Here is a 17,777-nt window from a genome sequence, read left to right as displayed (position 1 = left end):
GCCTAAGATTTGTATGGAGAAATATAACCTATCAATTTCGATGTCTTCCCTTTGGACTATCCTCAGCTCCTTGGTGTTCCTCCAAGATCCTGAGACCAGTGGTCTCCTCCCTGAGGAGAAGAGGAGTTCAGCTTATTATTTACTTAGACGACATCTTACTGATGTCCCAAAGCAAGGAGGAATTACTGATTCACATGAAATGGACTGTAGATCTCCTAGAGAGCCTGGGTTTCATCATCAATGTAGGGAAATCAATTATGACCCGTTCTCAAAAACTGGAGTTCCTAGGTTTCCAGGTGAACACACCTTTAGCTCAATTACAACTTCCCCAGAAGAAATTATCACAGATAAAGAAGGAAGTTTCTTATGTCCTATCCAAGGACTGATTCAGCCTGAGAGAACTTGCAAGAATAGTAGGTCTTTTATCTTCATCCATTCAGGCAATTTCACCGGGACCCTTACACTACAGGGCCTTACAGAGACTAAAATCTTTGGGTCTGAAGAAAGGTCTTTGGTATTCAGACATTGTTCCCCTGTCCCTGGAAGCACGAGAGGACCTACTATGGTGGCGCAACAACTTAGGCAGTTAGAATGGAAAAACAATTTTCGGGAACACGCCAGACCACACAATGGAATCTGACGCGAGCAACCTAGGCTGGGGTGCCAGACTAGGGAAGTTAGAAACCGGGGGGAAATGGTCCCAAAAGGAACTCTCCTTACATATAAATTGTCTGGAAGTGTTAGCCAGTCTGAACGCCCTAATGAGATTTAAGTCAGTCCTGAAAAACAGTGTAGTTCTTATCAAATTAGACAACTTTACAGCCGTATCCTACATCAACCGCTTAGGGGGAGCAAGGTCAAAGCTTCTAGCAGATCTAGCCAAGAAGATTTAGTATTTCAGCTGGAATCAAAACATAATCCTGAGAGCAGAATTCATCCCAGGTCATCTAAACACAATAGCAGATTGGAACTCAAGGTTCCTAAAAGACTCGAGCGACTGGAAACGGAACCCTTTAGTCTTCCAGAGAATTCAAAATCTTTGGGGCCCTTTTGAGATAGATCTTTTTGCCAGCAGGCTGACTTTCCAAATAGATCGCTTATTCAGCTGGAGACCAGACCCTCTAGCAATTGCAGTGGACACTCTTCTCCAACAATGGGACATTCAAAATTGTTATGTCTTCCCTCCTTTCGCACTAATCCAGAGAGTTCTCTTGAAAGTTGGAATGGAGCGTTGCCGCATTGTTCTAATTACTCCCTTTTGGAGCTCTCATATATGGTTCCCAAGCGTGATGGAGTTAGCGATAGAAATTCCACGCTTTATCCCAGGGAATTTAGACCTCCTTCATGGCTCAGAGGGAGAAGTACACCCTCTTCTCTTAGAAGAAAAAATTTACCTTCTTGCCTGGAAAATTTCAGGGGTTCAAGAAGATACTCGGGCCTTTCGGGAGAGGCTAAAAACCTTTTGGACGAATGTTGGGCTCCAGGAACAAGGAGAAGATACACCGGGGCATGGAAAAAATGGTGTAGTTGGTGCCTGGAACAGAATATGGATCCCGTGGACGCACCTGTAGTTGAAGTAGCAAACTACTTAGCAGATCTTTTAAAATCAGGTCTTTGCTATAGAACTGTTAATTGTTACAGATCTGCAATTTCTGCAGGGCATTCCTTGTTAAATGAATTCTCTATCGGTACTGACCCCTTAATACGTAGCGTGATGAAAGGAATAAGACTCCAACGTCCACCTAAGGCCAAATATGATTCATTATGGAACGTGAATCTTGTCTTTGAACTTTTTTCTTCTTGGCCTGATAATTCTTCTCTTTCAAGAAAACAACTTTCCATTAAGTTAGCTACCTTACTTTGCCTTATTTCTTTCAGACGGGTGTCTGATGTTAAAGCCTTGGAAATATCTAAAATAATTTATTCTCCTGATGGTGTATTATTTGAAATTTGGAAAAGAACCAAAACAATGTCTGAGAATATTTTCTACCCTTTCTTTTTTGACTTTCCCAAACTTTGTGTGGTAAGTTGCATGAAGGTATATGAGCAAAAAATGAGTGTTTTTAGACCCATGAATAAAAACCAGTTATTGATTTCCTTTGTTAAGCCCTATAATGCAGTCTCTTCTGCTCCTATCTCCAGATGGGTAAGAATGGTGATGCTGGAAGCAGGGATAGACCTATCCAAATTTGGTGCTCATTCTTCCTGTGGGGTTATGGCCAGCAAGGTTTTCTGGGGTGGAGGTTCACTTTCGGATATCATTAAAGCAGCAAACTGGTCTAATGCTTCCACTTTTGTTAAATTTTATCTTAAGCCTGTAGAACATGTAAGCAATGTAGCATTGCAAAGCTTTAAACTTGCATAATGTAGCCTCCGGTCTTGTAATGAAATGACGATTCTCCAATTATCATACAGAGAGAATCTTGATTTCATTAAAGACAACAGAGGCTGACATTATCCATCCCACCACCCCCTGGTGGATGTATGATCTAATGTTCTTTGATTATTCTTTTTTGTACTTGTTTGTAACATATGTGAAAAATTGTTCTACCAGTATCCTTTTCCTTTTCAGACTCCACTTCTTTGTAAATTCAGAACGTCGTTTAACATGGAAGAAGTTGTCCTAACATTTCACAGCTCTAAGAGGAAGATAGCTGGTTGCTATGGTGCTTTGTTATGTTACTTGGAATGTTTTTATTTATGATGTAATGGTTACACTTTAAAGGGCTGCATGTCTAGGCAGCAAATAAAAGTTACTGCGTAATGTCAGCCTCCGTTGTCTTTAATGAAATCAAGATTCTCTCTGTATGATAATTGGAGAATCGTCATTCTCACAGATGCGGTCACACTCCCTTCTGTAGTTATTAATTTTACTAAGGGCTTATGGTGACATTGGATCGTAATGACCCTGCCCCAGGCAAATGCTCACAAATTATCTAAGGCCCAAACACCTGCTAACATCTCCTTCTCAATGACAGGATATTTTTTCTCTGCAGGCGAGAGCGATCTTGATGCAAATAAAATTATATTCTCATTACCCTAAGCATCCCTCTGTACCAACACCGCCTCAACCCCTTATTACTGTTATCCGTGGTTATGAAACACTCAAATACAGGATCAAAACTACTCAATGCTGGTACAGTCATCATATACTGTTTGATTCAGCAAAACTTTTGCACCGCGAGTCACATACAAACTTTACATTTTTTCTTTAACAATTGCGTTATGTTGTACATCTTCTATAGAAAATTAGGAATTCATTTTGCACAGTACTCTGTCATGCCTAAGAATTACATCACTTCATCCTTACTGACTGGTGCTGGATCCCCCACAATAGCACTGATTAATGACTGTTTTGGTTTCACGCTACCTTCCCTAATCACATGCCCAAGGTACGCAATGCTCCTTTCTGAAAGCTTGCATTTGGCAAACTCCACAGTCAACCCTTTGTCCTCCAGTACACTCAAAACCTTCCTCAAACTCTCACCATGGCTACTCCTATTGTCTCCAAAAATTAAAATTTCATGCTGGAAGAACATCACCTCTTTTTCCTTCCCAAACAGCCTTACATTAGTTGTTGGAAAACGGCTTACGTTTGAATTGGTAACACCTGAAAGGTGTAATGAATGCCATGAAATTCCTGGAAGGGGGGGTCAACAAGATTCGGTGGTATGCAGATGACAGGTCTATGGTTGAAAAAAAACGTAGTTCCTTTTAGGCTTGGCACCATTTCTATAATTTTCAGTAAAGGAAAAAGATCAATAACTATGTTATTATTAAGGTGGCATAGATCCACACAGAAGCGAACCTTCCTGTTCCTGCGATGCGCAACAACCACCATAGAAAGCCATTCCAAAATCTCTATTGGTTCTATCACATCCATTGCCACCAGTTTCTCCAATTCCTTTGAAACGTTGACCCTCACCATCATCAGTACGGCCCTTAAATTATGTACTTTAGGGACAGCATCACTTTTGAGTACAATTTTATACTCAAATCCTTTCAATTTTCCCCAAATCTTCTTCCCAACTTTTGGAAACATTCCCATCATGGTGCTGCCCAATGAACTTCCCTCATCAATCACCCATACTTTTTCAGCACTGTTGGGGTCCAAGATGTAATGCCGATTTCCCGGATCGAACCATCCTAATACCAACGCTCCTTTCTTTGCTATATACAACTTCTCCCTTGTATGCTTGTTCTTAAAGGAGATGTTCAACCATCTAAGTCTAACATATCAAACTTTTATATTTATTATTTATAATCGGTGCCAATAAATATGTGCCAATCCGATCTATGAATTTCTCTCAAGGATTTCAACAAAATGTATGCAGTTCCTTGTTGTGAAAAGGGGAGAGAATATATGGTCGGTCGTAAACTGGGGAATCAGATTAGGGGATCCGATTCTTCAGGAAATAAGAGCCCTCACACACCCAGATGGGTGTCATGCTTCATCATAGGGCATGCTCCTCGTCAGACCAGTGCTGCAATGCCCTACGGGCACCCATAAGGGGGCTCCTTGCTGGATATCTTTTGCTCTAATGCCGTATGTGAAGTGTGGGTGTAGGGCTACTCGAGTATATTGGTTGAGAAGGATGTGTGTGTGTAAAAAGTGCGTATTAAAATAGACTAAGTAGTTCTCAAATGGAATTTTAATGAGCAAGACTTCTTGTCCAATTATAAATGTGGTGGCTGTCAAGAGAGACATTGATCTATGATAGCTCAAAGGGTCAACATGTTTCTTGCCATTTGTAAGTCACTACTGATCAATTGGCAATTGGTTAGGACCAATTATCTCTAACCTACACAGTGATTGGAATCTGGGGCTGTGTAATTCAAAGGATTTTCCAATCACAAATTACCCAGAATGGTGTATGTAGATGCCTTCATATAATGCTTTCTAAACACTTACCTGTAATACAAATGTTAATCATGACTCAGGCAACCTGCGTAGTACAAGTAGCCAGAAGCATATTCTCATTTTAGTGCAGCATGCATGACATTGCCCAACATGCCGCTACTGGTGTAGGTGCAATATGCACCATAAAAAACAAACCACACATAAAACAAAAAAGAGACAAATTTGCAGGTAAACCCATAGATTTCAGGCACTGTGTCCAAAGGGTAAAATGCATGTTAGTGCCCCTGACCACCATTGTAAGGCGAGTGACCAAGGAGATCCCTACTTGAAAAACGTTGGTGCATAGCTCAACCCATAGAAGGTGCAGGTCTATTCATCAGCGTCATCTTGAAATAGGGTTGATACGAAGGGATATGCAAGAACTACCATGTGTTGGAGCACTATAAGCATGGCGGTTTTGTTGATTTACTAATCAGGAGGGTCCATAGATATCGTAGATCTACTGATTCCCAGACCGTACAATGTAGGGTGACCTCAATGAATTTCAAACAAGCATTGGCATAGCCAATAGGTCTTGCCTTTGGGACCTTATAAGTGTTTAGCCATGCAACAGTTGCATAACTAAATACTTATAAGTTCCCAAAAGCGAGACCTATTGGCTATGCCAAGCGGCCGCGAAAGTGAAAGTGATCGCGATCAAACATCAAAGCGGACGCGAAAGTGAAAGTAATCGCGGTCAAGAGCGGCGCACGCGCCTGCGCACATGCCTGCGCACATGCACTGTAGGTCTAGGCAGGCCTGGTTGCACTTTTTGGAGTCCTCTCAAAAAAGTCTCGCCAGACCAGCGCATGCGCTGGGTCAGGCGAGACCTAAAAGGGCACACCCTAGGTAGCAGTTGCTTAATGTGCCACAGGGCTGGGTGGGTATTTAGAAAAAACAAGTTATGAAGTCATGTTACTGGTAGGACCAGTTGCTCTGTAGGTGCCAGAATGTCAATCTTGGCTACCAATATGTTGTATGAGCCAATAAATGTCTGGAGGTGAGACCTTAGACAAAGGTGTGAGAGCATGTTCATGGTGTAACGAGTTGCTCAGTAGGTGCCTGAATGCCAGTGTCAACTACTGATATGTAGTGCCTGGGGGAATCTACAGGCTTAAACCATTACACGCAGGTGTGGGCAGAAGGCTCAGAATTCTTTCACAGAGGGCCCCATGAGTGTTTTTAAATGACAAAGCTCGAAATGTAGGAGTAGAGTTAGTATTCCTATCCTGAATGATAGAGCAGAGAAGTCAAGTGACAGTGAAATATATGTAGGTGACCACGGGGAGCTCAATTACTCATTTCCCCCCATGGAATGCTGCCATTTAGTCCACTCACAAGAGTTGACAGACAGAAAATCCAACTCTGTTCCTTTCTAAACAGGGTATTTTTGTTTATGTGTGGAGGGGGTTCCAAGGCAGTCCACCATATAGCGTCAGGTGAATGTCCTCAGTCAGATCAGAAAATGTGTGCTCATCTTTGTATTGATTTTTTTGCAACGAATGCTGCTGCAATGTTCCGTGATTCTTACTTTGACCATTCTCGTGGTTATCCCAATAAATCTTTTATTGCAGGGGCATGTCACCATGTATATGCAGGTTTTTTTATTACAGTTGGTATGTGTTTTCTGAGTCCAGGTGTAGGTACTACCCAGGCTGACTTTTTTTGTAGTGTCCGTGAAGGCACAGACTGCGCATGAACCACAGGGGAAATGGCCAGTCACATCGTAATTTCCATTGAGGTTGTTGTTCTGATCTCGTGGGTCTGCGTGGCCTGGTATGTACAAACATATCTTTTAGATTTGAAGTGCGTTTAAAGGCAAATCTGGTTGTTGGTAGTAGTGAGAGGCTGCCTGTGTACAAGATTGCCTGTTTCCTAATAATCTTCCGCAATTTGTTGGAATCAGCTTGAAAGTTGTGACGCAAGTCAGTACATCCCCCGGTGGCTTTGTGTGTAGTTGTAAATGGGCTTACCGATTGTTATTTCTGGCTCGCTTTTTTGCTGTTCTAACACAACGTGGAGGGTACTGGCATGCCTCCAGATTGCTAGATAGAAGTTGTGCTTGTGTACTGAAGTCTCGTGTAGCACTGCAATCATGGTGTTGTCATTACAAATGGCCCATAGGAGATATTATCCCCGAGGGATTTCGGGTGGTGACGATTATGTAAAAAGAGACTGTTACAGTCAGTTGTTTTTTCTTAAGCTGTTGTCTGTAGTTTGCCATCGTGAGAAGTTGGCCTGATGTATGATGTCACTAGTTATAGTGTACACCTTATATCAGTCCAAATACCCTTATGGTGATTGGTTGTAAAGTCAACCTTATAGACCAGCTATCCTAGTGGTAGCATGGACAAGAGCAGTCTTAGGCTAAACTCTGAATGGAATGTGAAGCCAGCTGTGATACCATATATAATCCCTTGAATACCAAATGAAAGGACACCACAACAGATATATATATAAAATAAAGTGTATTTATTCTAAGAAAACCCTCAGCACTCTTTATGAGATTAGAGGTAAGTACAACACAGTCTTATTAATGCATACAGTAAGTCACACAGGTAAGTAATACAGTTAGGCCCTAGGGGCCACGCAAACCATATACTAAGTAAGTGGTATAAGAACCACTGTCACGGAAATAGAATAGGCCTAGGCCTAGGGAATCGCTGGGGCTACACTAGACTACCACAGGATAGGAAGTGGGAGGCCCACGGGATTCGTGTGCAGAGTGGAAACACTCACGCGTAATGCGTAAAAGTCACTAGCAATAGTACAGTTTAGAATTAGATAGATTTAGGACACCTCCGGAGTAGCTAGGAAGTCGAGACTTGAAACTTAGACACTAGGATAGTCACTATCCTGATGAGCACCGGAGTACCCAAGTTACCTAGCCCACAGGCTGCGGGTGCATAGGGTTGAAGTTGCGTCGGGTTTCGTCGTCGACTCCTATGGATGCCTGAAGAAAGATGCTGACAGGCAGTCAGTGAAGAGTGTCCGGTGGATCCCAAGGCTGGGATCAAGAAGAGAGGAGACCTGCAAGCAGAGGGGACAGAGTCAAGATCACTAGCCAGTGATCACGTGGAACCAGGAAGGAACCAGACGATGTCGTGAAGAGTTGCAGGTGAAGGTGAAGCTTGTCGCTGCAGCCAGGAGGACCAGGAAGCGTCGAGGACGACCAGGACCAGGAGGCGAGCTGTCCCACGAAGGCTCTTGCTGTCGGCGGCGTCGAAGCTGGGCTAGGACTCACCAGGCCTTGGCAAGCGGAACCCACGAAGAACGGAGGACTTGCTTCAGGATCAGACCAGGAAGGTCTGGGGTGCTTCTTCTTTGCAGGGAAGCAGGAGCCAGTCTGGAGGAGCCAAACCAGCGCAGAAGATTTCAGGATGCGTCGTCACAAAGGCCACTAGCCAGCGGGCAAGCAACCGGACAGACGCGGCAAGCAGGAAAATGCTGAAGGGCCCCACGCAGGACTCGTTGAGTGTGGGGGGCTGGTCTTCGGTGCAGATGGTGCTTGGGGGTGGGGCTTCTCAATCCCCGGTGCACAACTTCGAGGGTGCCTCAGAAGCTGCGCTGTAAGTTACTAGCCACTTTTCCCAGGTAGCCGGTCCCACGTCGCTCGTCGCCTCCACGGATCTCAGCTCTGCTGCAGATGTGGATGAGGGTCGGAGAAGTCTGGAAGTCGAGGCTCTGGTCGGGCTCTGCAGTCGGTTCCTCGTAGAACGTTTCACAAAGCAAAGGGTAGTCTCTTGATGGTGCCTGTTTGCACAGGGTAGCCACTCCTTGGCCACAAGGGAGATTCTTCAGTCTTCTTCTTTCGTCGAATGTCGAAGGTCCAGAGTTTCTGTTCAAGTTGCAGGTTCAGGATAATCTAAAATCTTGAGGCCCAACTCCCACTCTTATACTAATCTGGGGGGCTGGGATACCTGCTAGGTCACGCCTTATGGGTGGGACCTGGGAGGGGGTGGTTACACCCACTTCCCTTTGTCCAGTTTCGCGCCAGAGCTGGGGCTGGAGTGCCCCAGCACCGGTTTGAACTGGACTATGCAAGGAACACCTTGTGTGCCCCAGGCATGTCTCATTCCTTTCAGCCCACCCTGCCCCAATACACTAAAGGCTGTCTGGGGAGGTGCTAGCACCTCCCCAAGCAGGAAACCTATTGTCCAGGCCTCCCTGGCTGGGATCACTCCCAGCTGCAGGAGGTCAGACTTGTGTCGTGGCAGCAGCATCCATTTTGTGATGCTGAGGCTTTGGTCAGAGGTTACACAGCAAAGTAGGATTTTAACATGTCTCTCCCTCTAGAAGGGAGGGATAATATCCTCATCACCAGAAATGGTATGGGGGTATTATTCCAAAGTGTTAGACACCTTACACGACATGTTTTGATACAGCCCAACCATAGTTACCATAACCGTTTAAGATTATAAGGCACTTTAAGAGTATATGGTAGGCTATATCATAGAACAGCTATAAGGACATGGTTCCGAAAGCTGCAGACAGGCTCAGCTCATGCTAGAGCACCATCTCACATGTTACCAAGCACTCTGCCTCCAGGATTGTTAAGGCCTGCCATAGGAGTGACTGATAGGTACACATGTGTCTATATATAAGGTAGGTATAGGAATACTACACCTAAGCAAGGGGTGATTACACGACCTTGCCCCAGCTGAGTGATCAGCCAGTTGTGTCTGATTGGAAGGCCAGACCAGGGGTGGCATAATACATGCTGCAGCCCCTGGGAGGCCTAGGGTACACCTATGCCCTGGGTACCTAGGGTACACTGTACAGGGTCCAATAAGGTGATCCTTACCAATTGGTTATGTACCTAGGGTACATGGAGTCCATTTTACAGAGAGAGCAGACAGCCTGAGACCCTGAATGGCAGGATCTCAGGCCAACTAAGTCGAAAAACCAGCTAGACACTAGGCAAAAAGTTGGGGGTAACCATAGTCAGATATCCACCTTCCTACACAACCCCCCCCCAAACGACAGGAGATAAGGCTGGCCTTGACAAGGTAAGCCTCTATTGCCTGAGTGGCCATATAAGGAAGAACCAGCACTGGCATGGTTACCCCCTGTCTCATGGTCCACTAAGCAATCCCTCATCCTACAGATATCATAGGGTCTCCACCATAGGGAATCTCTACCTTTGGTGTGTCTTTGCAAAGAAAAAGGCTGGTGTTGAGATGGAGTACTGAAGTGAGTGTCCTCAAAGTGAGGCCTCAGCTTCCTCCAATCATCCTCCACCATGGATGCCTTTCTTTCTCTAACTGAGTTGCACTGTGCTCTCAGGGTCAGCCTCTGGCTACCTAAAGCTGGAGGCTGGGTCCCTTTTGTGGGCTTACTGGAGGGACAGGTCAGGTTTGGGGCCCTAAGGTCCCATGTTTGCCTGTGCCCAACAGAATCCCTCTGGGGGAGGTCCCTAACTACCTGTGAAGGGGATCCCTCAGGAATGTTTTTACCCATCACCTGGCTAGGGCAACTAACCAGGCAATCCTCATTCTTTTGAAGGGGGGGTTCTTGTGGACAGGGGCCCTCTTGGGGTCCACTGGCCTCCCTGACCTCTGCAGCCCTGGGCTGACTGAGGCAGGGTAGAGAGAGGCAGGCTACCTGCACCAGACTGGGTCCCACCTTGGAAGGGGCCACTGACATCAGAGGCTCTGCCAGGCCAGGCCTGGCTACCTCTGGGGCAGTTCCTTCACAAGGGGTGAGGTCAGATCCCTGAGGAGGCTGACCTTTTCCTAATGTCTGGGGGGAGGGAGACTTTTCTTCCTCCCCACTACTCTCTGTCTGTGTGGAGTGATCCATAGTTTCAGGCTTCACTACACCTATATCAGTCTGAGTGTGGGCTGAGACCATTACAGCCTTGCCAACCTTTTCAGGAAGGCACTCAGTTTGTGTTTGAGCTGTGACTGTCACAGCTCTGCCAGTCCCTACAGGGAAGTCTGTCTGTGCCTGGGCTGTGGCTACCACTGCCCTTCCAACCTTTTCAGGGAGGAAAGCTACTTGGACAGGGGTTGTGACTGGCACAACCCCACTACCCTTTTTGGAAAGGCCTACCATTTTGGAATGGGTGTCTTGTTCAACTCCAGCCCAAGCTGAGAGTTCTAAGTCATTCCCCAGCAAGCAGTCCACAGGCAAGGTTGGAGACACTGCCACCCTTTTAGGGCCAGTGACCCCTCCCCAGCTGAGACATACCTCTGCCATGGGATGACTGGTCTGTTTGCCATCAATGTTAGTTACCTGGTATGAGAAACCAGGCAAAAGCTGCTCAGAGGGAACTAGCCTATGGGCCACCATAGTGATGCTAGCTCCAGTGTCTCTGTAGGCCTCAGCTTTTCTACCATTGATGTAGGGTTCCTGTCTGTACCTACCCAAAGTGTTGGGACAGGCAGTGAAGTTGGCAAACCCCATGCCACCATCACAGACAAGAGTAGCTGCTGTAGGGGAATTGGCTAAGCCAGGATCCCCCTGTGTTCCCCAAGAAAACCCAACCAAATTTTTGGGGGCACTCCCACCACCTGGGGGATTACTGCTGACAGTAATAGGTGGTGTGACAGGAGTAGTTGGAGGAACAGTTTTGTTTTTAGCCTGTGGACAACTGCTGTCAGTTTTCCAATGCCCAGGAGTTTTACACACATGGCAGTAAGGCTTTTTAACTGTGGTAGAGGAGGGAGCTTGGGACCCACCACCCTGTGTGGAGTTTTGGGGCCCTGAGGAAGATTTCTCTTTTGCTTTATCCCCACCCTTCTCTTGAGGCTTGGTGGTATCTTTCTTTTGGTCACCACCCTGATTTTTAGGCCTAATCCTGGTCCTGACCCATTTATCTGCCCTCTTTCCCAATTCTTGGGGAGAGGTCAAATCTGAGTCTACCAGGTGTTGATGGAGAAGCTGGTTCTGACAATTACTAAGGATCTGCTCCCTCATAATCAAGTTGTACAATCCTGTATAGTCCTGCACCTTGCTGCCAGTTAACCAACCTTCCAAAGCCTTAGTGGCACAATCCACAAAATCAGACCAGTCCTGTGTCTGTGTCTTCTGGGTGTCTCTGAACAACAACCTATATTGCTCAGTGGTTAAGCCAAACCCATCTATCAGAGCACTCTTCAGGACTTTGTAATTGTTTGCATCCTCATCACTGACTGTGAGGAGCTTGTCTCTACCTTTATCAGAAAAGGAGAGCCACAAGATAGCTGCCCACTGACTTTGGGGTACCTGCTGTACTTTGCAGGCCCTCTCCAAAGCAGTCATCCATTTGTGGATGTCATCCCCATTCTGATATGGGGGGACTATCTTGCTTAGGTTTCTATGGTCATAAGACCTATCCCTATCTCTAGGAATGTTGCTGCCACCAGTGGGTTCTGACCCACACAATTTTTGCTCTCTAGCCAGAGCAAGCTTCTCCTTGGCAAGGGCAATTTCTTCCCTCTGAATCCTCAGATTAGCTTCCCTCATTCTGGCTTTATGCTCCTTTCTCTCAGGTGAAGTCATTCCCCTGTGAGAGGAAGCATTAGAGATGCTAGAAACCTGGGAGTGGATGGATTCCCTTGAAGGGGATCTGTCCCTCCTGCTTCTCTGTGAAAGCCTACTTGTGGGTCTGTATGGGGGGACCCCATGCAAACTCCCATGTAAACTTAGGTTAGCCTGGCTAAGTCTTCCTACTTGGCCCTGGCTGTCTACCTCTTCCTCTGAAGTCCCATCTGACTCATCTGTGGTGGGTAGACCCTTATCTACAGCTATGGCACCATCCCTGGCAGCTCTTTCAGCATCATAGGCCTCCAGAAGCTCCACTAGCTGTCTAAGGGTAGGGTTGGAACCCTGTTTTATTCCTCTGGAGGTACACAAATGTCTCATCTCCTGGAATGTGAAGGTATCATACCTAGAGGGGGTCTTCTGCAGACCTGCCCCTCCTGAGAGAGCATCTACTTGATCTCCTCCCAGAGGCATGATCTAGTGAGGGTGTGGTGTGTGCACCTACCTACACTAGTTGTTTCTACTAAACCTCTCTAGTAGTTGTAGTCAGGGTGTGTTACTCCCTTCAACCTACAACTACTAAGTCCAGTAGGACTTAAGTATAATAAACTATGTTATATGTACCTAGACAATATCTGTGTGATCTTTCAATTTAGTATCTCAAGATTACAATGGTATTACAACAGCAAGCTCAGATCCCAACCGCTGCTCACCAATGTGAGAAGTTGGCCTGATGTATGATGTCACTAGTTATAGTGTACACCTTATATCAGTCCAAATACCCTTATGGTGATTGGTTGTAAAGTCAACCTTATAGACCAGCTATCCTAGTGGTAGCATGGACAAGAGCAGTCTTAGGCTAAACTCTGAATGGCATGTGAAGCCAGCTGTGATACCATATATAATCCCTTGAATACCAAATGAAAGGACACCACAACAGATATATATATAAAATAAAGTGTATTTATTCTAAGAAAACCCTCAGCACTCTTTATGAGATTAGAGGTAAGTACAACACAGTCTTATTAATGCATACAGTAAGTCACACAGGTAAGTAATACAGTTAGGCCCTAGGGGCCACGCAAACCATATACTAAGTAAGTGGTATAAGAACCACTGTCACGGAAATAGAATAGGCCTAGGCCTAGGGAATCGCTGGGGCTACACTAGACTACCACAGGATAGGAAGTGGGAGGCCCACGGGATTCGTGTGCAGAGTGGAAACACTCACGCGTAATGCGTAAAAGTCACTAGCAATAGTACAGTTTAGAATTAGATAGATTTAGGACACCTCCGGAGTAGCTAGGAAGTCGAGACTTGAAACTTAGACACTAGGATAGTCACTATCCTGATGAGCACCGGAGTACCCAAGTTACCTAGCCCACAGGCTGCGGGTGCATAGGGTTGAAGTTGCGTCGGGTTTCGTCGTCGACTCCTATGGATGCCTGAAGAAAGATGCTGACAGGCAGTCAGTGAAGAGTGTCCGGTGGATCCCAAGGCTGGGATCAAGAAGAGAGGAGACCTGCAAGCAGAGGGGACAGAGTCAAGATCACTAGCCAGTGATCACGTGGAACCAGGAAGGAACCAGACGATGTCGTGAAGAGTTGCAGGTGAAGGTGAAGCTTGTCGCTGCAGCCAGGAGGACCAGGAAGCGTCGAGGACGACCAGGACCAGGAGGCGAGCTGTCCCACGAAGGCTCTTGCTGTCGGCGGCGTCGAAGCTGGGCTAGGACTCACCAGGCCTTGGCAAGCGGAACCCACGAAGAACGGAGGACTTGCTTCAGGATCAGACCAGGAAGGTCTGGGGTGCTTCTTCTTTGCAGGGAAGCAGGAGCCAGTCTGGAGGAGCCAAACCAGCGCAGAAGATTTCAGGATGCGTCGTCACAAAGGCCACTAGCCAGCGGGCAAGCAACCGGACAGACGCGGCAAGCAGGAAAATGCTGAAGGGCCCCACGCAGGACTCGTTGAGTGTGGGGGGCTGGTCTTCGGTGCAGATGGTGCTTGGGGGTGGGGCTTCTCAATCCCCGGTGCACAACTTCGAGGGTGCCTCAGAAGCTGCGCTGTAAGTTACTAGCCACTTTTCCCAGGTAGCCGGTCCCACGTCGCTCGTCGCCTCCACGGATCTCAGCTCTGCTGCAGATGTGGATGAGGGTCGGAGAAGTCTGGAAGTCGAGGCTCTGGTCGGGCTCTGCAGTCGGTTCCTCGTAGAACGTTTCACAAAGCAAAGGGTAGTCTCTTGATGGTGCCTGTTTGCACAGGGTAGCCACTCCTTGGCCACAAGGGAGATTCTTCAGTCTTCTTCTTTCGTCGAATGTCGAAGGTCCAGAGTTTCTGTTCAAGTTGCAGGTTCAGGATAATCTAAAATCTTGAGGCCCAACTCCCACTCTTATACTAATCTGGGGGGCTGGGATACCTGCTAGGTCACGCCTTATGGGTGGGACCTGGGAGGGGGTGGTTACACCCACTTCCCTTTGTCCAGTTTCGCGCCAGAGCTGGGGCTGGAGTGCCCCAGCACCGGTTTGAACTGGACTATGCAAGGAACACCTTGTGTGCCCCAGGCATGTCTCATTCCTTTCAGCCCACCCTGCCCCAATACACTAAAGGCTGTCTGGGGAGGTGCTAGCACCTCCCCAAGCAGGAAACCTATTGTCCAGGCCTCCCTGGCTGGGATCACTCCCAGCTGCAGGAGGTCAGACTTGTGTCGTGGCAGCAGCATCCATTTTGTGATGCTGAGGCTTTGGTCAGAGGTTACACAGCAAAGTAGGATTTTAACATGTCTCTCCCTCTAGAAGGGAGGGATAATATCCTCATCACCAGAAATGGTATGGGGGTATTATTCCAAAGTGTTAGACACCGTACACGACATGTTTTGATACAGCCCAACCATAGTTACCATAACCGTTTAAGATTATAAGGCACTTTAAGAGTATATGGTAGGCTATATCATAGAACAGCTATAAGGACATGGTTCCGAAAGCTGCAGACAGGCTCAGCTCATGCTAGAGCACCATCTCACATGTTACCAAGCACTCTGCCTCCAGGATTGTTAAGGCCTGCCATAGGAGTGACTGATAGGTACACATGTGTCTATATATAAGGTAGGTATAGGAATACTACACCTAAGCAAGGGGTGATTACACGACCTTGCCCCAGCTGAGTGATCAGCCAGTTGTGTCTGATTGGAAGGCCAGACCAGGGGTGGCATAATACATGCTGCAGCCCCTGGGAGGCCTAGGGTACACCTATGCCCTGGGTACCTAGGGTACACTGTACAGGGTCCAATAAGGTGATCCTTACCAATTGGTTATGTACCTAGGGTACATGGAGTCCATTTTACAGAGAGAGCAGACAGCCTGAGACCCTGAATGGCAGGATCTCAGGCCAACTAAGTCGAAAAACCAGCTAGACACTAGGAAAAAAGTTGGGGGTAACCATAGTCAGATATCCACCTTCCTACAGTTATCCCAATAAATCTTTTATTGCAGGGGCATGTCACCATGTATATGCAGGTTTTTTTATTACAGTTGGTATGTGTTTTCTGAGTCCAGGTGTAGGTACTACCCAGGCTGACTTTTTTTGTAGTGTCCGTGAAGGCACAGACTGCGCATGAACCACAGGGGAAATGGCCAGTCACATCGTAATTTCCATTGAGGTTGTTGTTCTGATCTCGTGGGTCTGCGTGGCCTGGTATGTACAAACATATCTTTTAGATTTGAAGTGCGTTTAAAGGCAAATCTGGTTGTTGGTAGTAGTGAGAGGCTGCCTGTGTACAAGATTGCCTGTTTCCTAATAATCTTCCGCAATTTGTTGGAATCAGCTTGAAAGTTGTGACGCAAGTCAGTACATCCCCCGGTGGCTTTGTGTGTAGTTGTAAATGGGCTTACCGATTGTTATTTCTGGCTCGCTTTTTTGCTGTTCTAACACAACGTGGAGGGTACTGGCATGCCTCCAGATTGCTAGATAGAAGTTGTGCTTGTGTACTGAAGTCTCGTGTAGCACTGCAATCATGGTGTTGTCATTACAAATGGCCCATAGGAGATATTATCCCCGAGGGATTTCGGGTGGTGACGATTATGTAAAAAGAGACTGTTACAGTCAGTTGTTTTTTCTTAAGCTGTTGTCTGTAGTTTGCCATCAATGTGAGAAGTTGGCCTGGTATATGCTGTCCACTAATTAAAGTGGGCACCTTGTACCAGTCCAAACAAACTTTATTGATGATTAGATTAAAGACAACCTTTATTGAAAGCTATCCTAGTGGTAGCTATGGAGAGCAGCCTTCAGGCTAAGTCTCGAAGGAATGTAAAGCAGCTTGGTTTACCATATTATAACCTCTTGAATGACCAAATGAAAGGAGAACCCCACAAGGTATATATATAAAATATATGTATTTATTACTAAACACTCTCTACCAACCTCTTTATGAGATTAGAGAACAAGGCACACAATATTAGTACACTAGAACAGTAAATAGCACAATATACAGTGGGCCCCAGGGGGACACCAAACCATGTATTAAGAAAGTGGTATAACAACCACAACTTGACTAGACACAGTGTCTAGAGCACGTAGAATCGCTGGGACCCCAAGGAACCACCCAAGGTAGTGACACAGGGGACCCACGGGGGACACGTGCAGTGTGAGAACGCAGCAGCGAGCTCCGTACAATCCTATGGGAAAGTCACAGTTGGAATTTTATAGCTTAAAGACACTTAGGAGAGGACTTTGAGCAAACCCTTTTAAGCTTAGAAGGTTCTAAAGCCAGCACCCACGTAAGCACCGGAGTACTCGTGTTACCTAACCCACGGAAGCCGGGTGCATAGGTGTCAAATGGTGTCGCGAATCTTCGTCGTTTCCAATGGCGATATGCTGCAAAGTGCTGCTGCCGTGAAAAGGAAAAGTATCCGGTGTGATCCAAGCCTGGATCGGAGCTGAGAAGAACCTGAAAGCAGAGGGGACAGAGTCTGGGTCACTTGCCAGTGACCAGGGGCACGATAGACGAATGCCCACCGATGTCGGGTGTTTCAGGTGCGAAGAGGTGAAGCTTGACTCTGCAGCCATGGGGACCAGGAGACGTCGACGATGACTAAGTCCCCAAGCGAGCTGTCCCATGAAGGATGTCGAGTGCTGGGGGGTCAGTGTTCGGACTGGAGACCATCAGGCCTTGGCAACTGCAACCCACGCAGTCAGAGAAAAGATGCTTCGGTGTGGATCAGCAAGGTCCTGTGGACTCCCCAAGCAAAGCGATGGAGAGTCAGGGCACGTCTGGAGCAACCAGGAAAGCCCACTGAAAGTCAAAGTACCCTTCTCAGGGACCCACAGGTCGACAGACCATGGATCGCGAAGGGACCTCAAGAGGAATCACTAAATACCAGCCCACGGTACACTCGTGGAGTGTAGGCCAGTAATCTTTG

The sequence above is a fragment of the Triturus cristatus genome, chromosome 4_2 (assembly GCF_964204655.1).
Source record: "Triturus cristatus chromosome 4_2, aTriCri1.1, whole genome shotgun sequence".
In the NCBI taxonomy this organism is placed as follows: domain Eukaryota; kingdom Metazoa; phylum Chordata; class Amphibia; order Caudata; family Salamandridae; genus Triturus; species Triturus cristatus.
The sequence above is the reverse complement of the archived record's forward strand: the minus strand, read 5'-3'. Positions refer to the sequence as shown.